This window comes from Hydra viridissima, unplaced genomic scaffold (assembly GCF_058129835.1).
Source record: "Hydra viridissima isolate aposymbiotic clone 2 unplaced genomic scaffold, HvirCarnegie_v1 scaffold_5, whole genome shotgun sequence".
NCBI classification, from domain to species: domain Eukaryota; kingdom Metazoa; phylum Cnidaria; class Hydrozoa; order Anthoathecata; family Hydridae; genus Hydra; species Hydra viridissima.
Window position 1 is genome coordinate 19,654,967 of NW_028324304.1, and position 6,542 is coordinate 19,661,508.

A 6,542-nucleotide genomic window follows, 5' to 3' on the forward strand; every position below is an offset into this window, starting at 1 on the left:
GCCAACAATGATGTTAACTCTGCCTCCAATGTTACAGTCTACGAAAAAAAGCATCTAAGTAATAGTCCGCATCAACCTGTGTTAGTTTTTCCAAAACGTACATGTGGTAGTCAGAAGCGATCATTTTCTCAGCAATGGTACAAACTGTTTCCATGGTTGCATTACAACGAATGTAGCGATACAGTTTTATGCTGCTATTGTAATGGAGATGCATAATTTATCATCATCAAAATGCAGCGAGGATGTTTTCACAAAAACTGGATTTTCTAATTGGAAAAAGGGTTTACGAAAATTCCAGAAACACCAAAATACTCTTTCTCATCAAGAAGCCATCGAGAAGGTTGTAACTATTCCCTTAACTAAAGATATTGGTGAACTTCTTAGCAAAACTCATGGAAAAAATGGTAAATAGAGCAATATTAATAATAATAATCACGAATATTCAATTTCTCGCCAGACAAGGTATTGGTGATTACAATACAAACAAAGATTATAAAGAATTTAATTCGAACTTTTCTCTTAACCCTTAATCTCAGAAGCAAAGATAATCCCGCTTTAACTAAATGGATGAGAAAGTCGCAAGATAAATTTACGAGTGCAGCTATCCAAAATGAAATTCTGCAGATAATGGGTCTCACTATACTTAGAAAAATTACATCCAACATTTCTGGAAAATGGTTTACTATTATGGTAGATGAAACCACAGATCAGTCCAACACTGAGCAAATGGTGATTTGCTTGCGATATGTAGATGAAGATGACTTGGAAGTGCATGAAGTGTTTGTCGGACTTTATAGTATGGAAAACACATCGGCTGAAAGTATTACTGCAACTATCGAAGATATTCTTATCAGGATGAATCTTTCAATTAATAATTATCGCGGTCAATATTATGATGGTGCCAGCGTCATGACAGGTTGCAAGTCTGGAGTTGCAAAGAGAATATGTGATCTCGAACCCAAAGCACAATATTCCCATTGTTATGGTCACCCTTTGAACTTAGCAGTACAAGATACACTTAAAGCTATCAGCATCATGAAAAATACTCTGAACACTGTTCATGAAATTAAAAAGTTGATAAAAAAAATCTCCCAAGCGTGAATGCTTTTTCAAAAAGATAAAAGAAATTATTCTCCCTGGGACACCCTGCCCTACTCGCTGGACGGTAAGAGCAGAATCATTTTATTCCATATCTGAAAACTATAAAGCTCTACAAGTTGCTTGGGAAGAAGCTATATCTGAGACAAAAGACATTGAGATCGTCGCTTGAATAGGCGGAGTTGCAGCACAAATGGAAAAATTCCCTTACTTATTTGGAATCGAATTGGGCAAGACTACTTTATGCATGGTAGACAATTTTTAAAAAAGTTTGCAAAAGGCTACACTTTAGGCTGGTGAAGGTCAGAAAGTTGTTGATAGATCTTTAATTACATTGAATCTATCCGGTCTGAAAATTCATTTGAGCTATTTTGGAACCGTATTAAAATCAAAAGAAAATTACTTCAACTAGAATAAACCTGCTTTGCCCCGCAATCGCAAAGTACGTCGTTGTTTTGAAATAGGAGCATCTGCATCAGTATTATCTGAAAATTATAGTTTTGACTTTTTCAAGAAGATATATTTCGAAGCTATAGAAGTGACAATTGTCAGTATTCAATCTAGATTTGAACAACAAGGATATTTAATGCTTCAAAAGATAGAATCAGTACTTATAAATGTTTCATCTGAAGGTAGTTCAATAAATAACAAAGTTCTTGATTTCTATCCTACAAATTTGAATGCTTCAAGACTGCATGCACAATTACAAGTTATGCACGAATCCACAACTCAACCATTAGATACTCTACAAAAAGTCCTTAACTTTGTCAGGTAAGATTTGAATGGATTTCCTATAAACTTTATTGTTATTTATTTAATAATTACGACTGTCAGTGTATCTCAAATTGACTAACATATGCACTAAAATGCGTATTTATATGGTAATTTCCAACAAACATTTAGTCTAAAAAAGACGTCTTAAATATATCTTTTAGACGTATTAGACGTTTTTTATACATCTAAAAGACGTCTTTTTTAGACTCGATGTTTGCTGGGTTATAACTAGGCACCGCCGATTCGATTCGTAAAATCCGCAAAAAGCCAATCCGACTTATTTTGCGGATTAAAACAGTCAGTTCGTAAAAATTTTTCGGATTAATAATCCGAAAACTAATTTACGGACCACAAGCGAATTTTTTTTTTGCGGATTCACTTTGCTGTTCGGATTATTAATCCGAAAAATTTTTACGAACCACTAGCGGATTTTTTTTTTTTTCGGATTCTCTTTGCTGTTCGGATTATTAATCCGAAAAATTTTTACGAATCAATTTAACTTTAGTTCGCTTAGCGAATTATACGAATTACAATCCGATCGCGTCACCATTAAATGGTGTGGTCCAATAAATTACATTTTTATTATGTGCGCGTCCTATAAATAGTGGATTTCTTTTTTATTTTCAATCAGTCCTATTTGGAAATCTTAACCTACAACAATTCGTTCAACAGATCAAGTCTACTATTCTTCACTTACATTTATTACGGTAAGCCATTATTATATTATTTTGATTTAAAAGTTAAGAATATTTCAAACTGAATTTTTGCGGTTTTTTTTTTTTTGTGGATCGAATTCCTTTGCAAATTATTTCGCTTTGCGGATTGCTTCAATTAGTGGATTGGTCCGATAAAATTTATATTGTTATATTTCTTCTACTTAAATATTAACAGAAATAAAAATAGAAATAGAGATAAAAACTAGTTTGAAAAATTGTTACGTTCATTTCAACAATTAAGGCAAATAACCTTTAAATAATTAGTTCTTTTATTGAAAGCTTTATGCATGCCTCAAAAATATCATTTTTTGTTAAGACAAATATAAAGAAAAAACTAAAATAATCGAAATTATTTCCAAATGCCACCAAGAAAGCTATTTCTGCTGAAATTGAGGGGTATTTGAATTCAAAACCAGTTCTAGCAAATACAACTGTACTGGAATTCTGGAAACAAAACCAGTATATTTACCCAATAATGTCAAGGCTGGCCAGAAAAAACCTCTGTATACCTGCTGCATCATCAACATCTGAAAGAGTTTTCTCAACAGCAAGGAATATATACAGCTCTAGAAGAACCTTTCTTTCAATCTCAAAGGTTGAGATGTTGGTATATATGAAAAAAAACACTAAGCAACTCAGTAAAATTCAAGACATTGTGTGGCCAGGAAATGAATTTGGAAAATGATTAACTTTCAGTGTAATTTTCACTTTTTTTTATTTCTTAACAAGGAAATCATTTCGTTTCATTGTATATTTGAATATTATAAATGAATAAAAATGAATCTTATTTCAAAAGCATTTTTATTCTGAATCCGTATAAATCCGTAAAAATAATATCGGTTCGGATTCCAATTCGAAAAAAGTTTTTCGAATTGCAATCCGATCCGAAAGTATCGAATCGGATTGCAATCCGAAAAAATAATCCGAAAAAATTTTAACGAATTGTTTTCCGATACATTATTTTCGGATCAAATCAATCCGTAAGTAATTTGAACCGTTTAGCATAGATAATTCGGTGCACAATCCGCAAACCGATAAACAGTAACGAATCGGCGGTCTCTAGTTATAACACAATTTTTTGTGCATTACAGAGAAGCAATTGAAGTTGAAAAGGAATCATTATCAGAAATCAGGAAGATGATAAAACTTATTCTTCTGATACCAGCAACAAATCCCACTAGCGAGAGAGCTTTCAGCACACTAAGAAGAATCAAAACTTGGTTTAGAAGTACCATGTACTAAGACGGTTAAGCTGGTGTATGCTGTTAAATATACACACACAAAAAACTGATGAACTTAACATAATAGATATAGCCAATGATTTTTGTAGCCGAAGTGAAGGTAGAAAAACTGTTTTTTGGACAACTTTGGAAAAAAAATCTAGAAACTGCTGTAATGTTTCAGAAACCAAATTTTGGCTACTTTTACCAACTTCAAATTTTATATAGTATAAGAACTACTACTTTTACTACTTCATTTAATTTGCTACTTTTACAAACTTCAAGCTTAATTTGCTACTTTTACAAACTTCAAGTTTTGTATAGTATAATGATTATACTATGTAAAGCTTGAAGTTTGTAAAAGTAGCCAAAATTTGGTTTCTGTTTCTGATTCTATATTTTAATTTCTGAATCACGTACACATTCGTAAATTCGTAAATATTTAGGCCGAATTTTACTTCATATTATTAAAAATATTTTTAGGTAAAAAGTTACTTCAAAGACCTTCAAGATATCACATTTAAAAAAGTTAGTGTAATACATACAGTATAGGCATTACTACAGAGTTTTATTGTAAAGAGACATGTTATTTTCGCCCCTCTACTCTTTCTTGTTTGATTTCTCCGCAGAGGTAAGACGTCTTGTATTACTTACTTGGGTGGAGGATAAGAAAATAATTTTCTTGACAAAAACGTTTGATTGTTTCGGGTACAGTGAAGTTTTTGTGGTTGCGGTTGGGGTTCTAAATTCGCAATTGAAAAACTTTTGCTATTTAAATGATCGCGGAAAAACCAGAAGCATCGCAATTTATAATACTCAGCTTTTAAAAAAATTTTTAAAGTTTACAACGAAAACAGCTTTTTAAATGAAAACTGTTTTTGTTTTTTTTACTTGAAAGTTTAAGTTTTATTGTTTTATGATTTGGTTTATCAAATTTTTTGTGTGTTAGTTTTTTTCCTTCTGACATGCAGCGAATATCATAACGAAGTTTTAAGAGCATTTGAGTGGTTTTTTTCTTGACAAAATTTGTTGCTACAGTTACTTAGTAAGATAATTATTATTATGAGATTTGTTTAAATAAAAAAAAAAAATTTTTTTCTCTTTGTTTTTTTTTTTGTTTTTTTTTCTAAAATTACCTATAACTAATCTTTTTTTTTCTGGAGAATTTTTTTAAATGATTCCCTAATCTTAATATTTCCCCTTTTGAACGTTAAATTCTTCTAGCTTAGAAAAATCGCCCTCCTCGTTGGAATTAATTAAATGAGCGTTATTAAGCAAACTAGGATTTACAAATTATGTTAGTTATGTTAAGTATCTAAGTTCGGATTTAAGTTTTATGAAATATTTGATTTATCAGATTTTTGCGCATTAGATTTCTTTTTCTGACATTCAGAGAACATCGTTTTAAAGTTGGAATGCATTTGAGTTTTTTTTTAAAAACTTTTGTATATTAATTGACGACTGATAATGAGCATGGACTTATAAGAGATGGACGTGCAAGGATATTGTTTTTTTTACGAACCTTGCTCGTTGCGTATTCTTACAAATCTCTTATTTTAAACAGAAATTAAATTATATTAAAGTCTGTCGGATTCGTCGAAAATTTTTGGTCTCGTCTAACCGGTCATATCAACTTCCTTTTAGTTATTAAAGATAACAGCAGTAGAACCAAGATTTAAGCTTAATTTTATATACCCAGACATTCTTAATACTTTAAGAAATAACGCTGATGATGATGATATAGAAATTAAGGTCATTTACTTAACTATTTTAGTACGTGCATAACTAGAGATATGATAAATAATACAAAATATCAACTAGTTTTGTAGCTACCTTGAGCACAATGGTTTCATGTATAGGGAACTACTCCATCTATTATATTGCTGTAGACTTCCAGTTTAAGAATATTATAGAATTTTCTACTATTATGTTTAACAACAGAAATATATACAGTTAAGGATAAAGATAAAATACCTTATACATAAAATGAATGTAGATACAATAAAGAAAAAATAGTTTGTCACAGTTTTAAAGAATTTAGCAAAGCCGAATTATGGCAAACCGCAAGAATAACTAAGTATTTAATATTAACACAACATGATTTACCAGCTATATATAAACTAACTTTTATTTCACAAAAACAAATGGGTTATTATGTGCTTTTTAAGACTAATGAAATACTATATGAAATGCGAAAAACGAAAACATGAAATATCTGGCCGCATTTTGATAATTATAGATTTGAATAACTTTTTAAAAGGTTTTGCCTTATCAAATGAATTATTAAAAAACCCATTAGAAAATTAACCTATAAAAAATAATGCATAGTGGAATATATATTATAAAGCTTATAGAGTAGTCGAGGCAAAAAAATGGCGACATCGGAAAAAATACTAAAAAAATACAAAAAAATTAAGGCTGTTGAATGAAGGACCAAGGAATTAATGATACCAGATCTTGACAAAAAAATTTATTTAAGCTTTTTTATATTTCGCAGTACTTTTTTTTAGTCATCTTAAAATTATCCTTACAGATCTATTTTATCATTGACGGGGTTTGTTTACATGAAAAAAAGTTTAAAAAATTTACAAATGTTTGTCTTGAAAAAATGATAAAATCTGTTCGTACCGACAACTAATTTCCTTTACCTCGGTGTAATTTGTTTAGTAATTTGTCAACGCAAAATTTAACCGAAAACCGACATTATCAACTTAAAAAATCTTACAGCGTAAAG

At 30.4% G+C, this 6,542-nt stretch overlaps 1 pseudogene; it reads left to right on the forward strand.

Moving 5' to 3' along the window:
• The first annotated feature begins 567 nt into the window (after positions 1 to 567).
• On the forward strand, positions 568 to 4,036 carry LOC149889234 (uncharacterized; annotated as a pseudogene).
• The last annotated feature ends 2,506 nt before the right edge of the window (positions 4,037 to 6,542 follow it).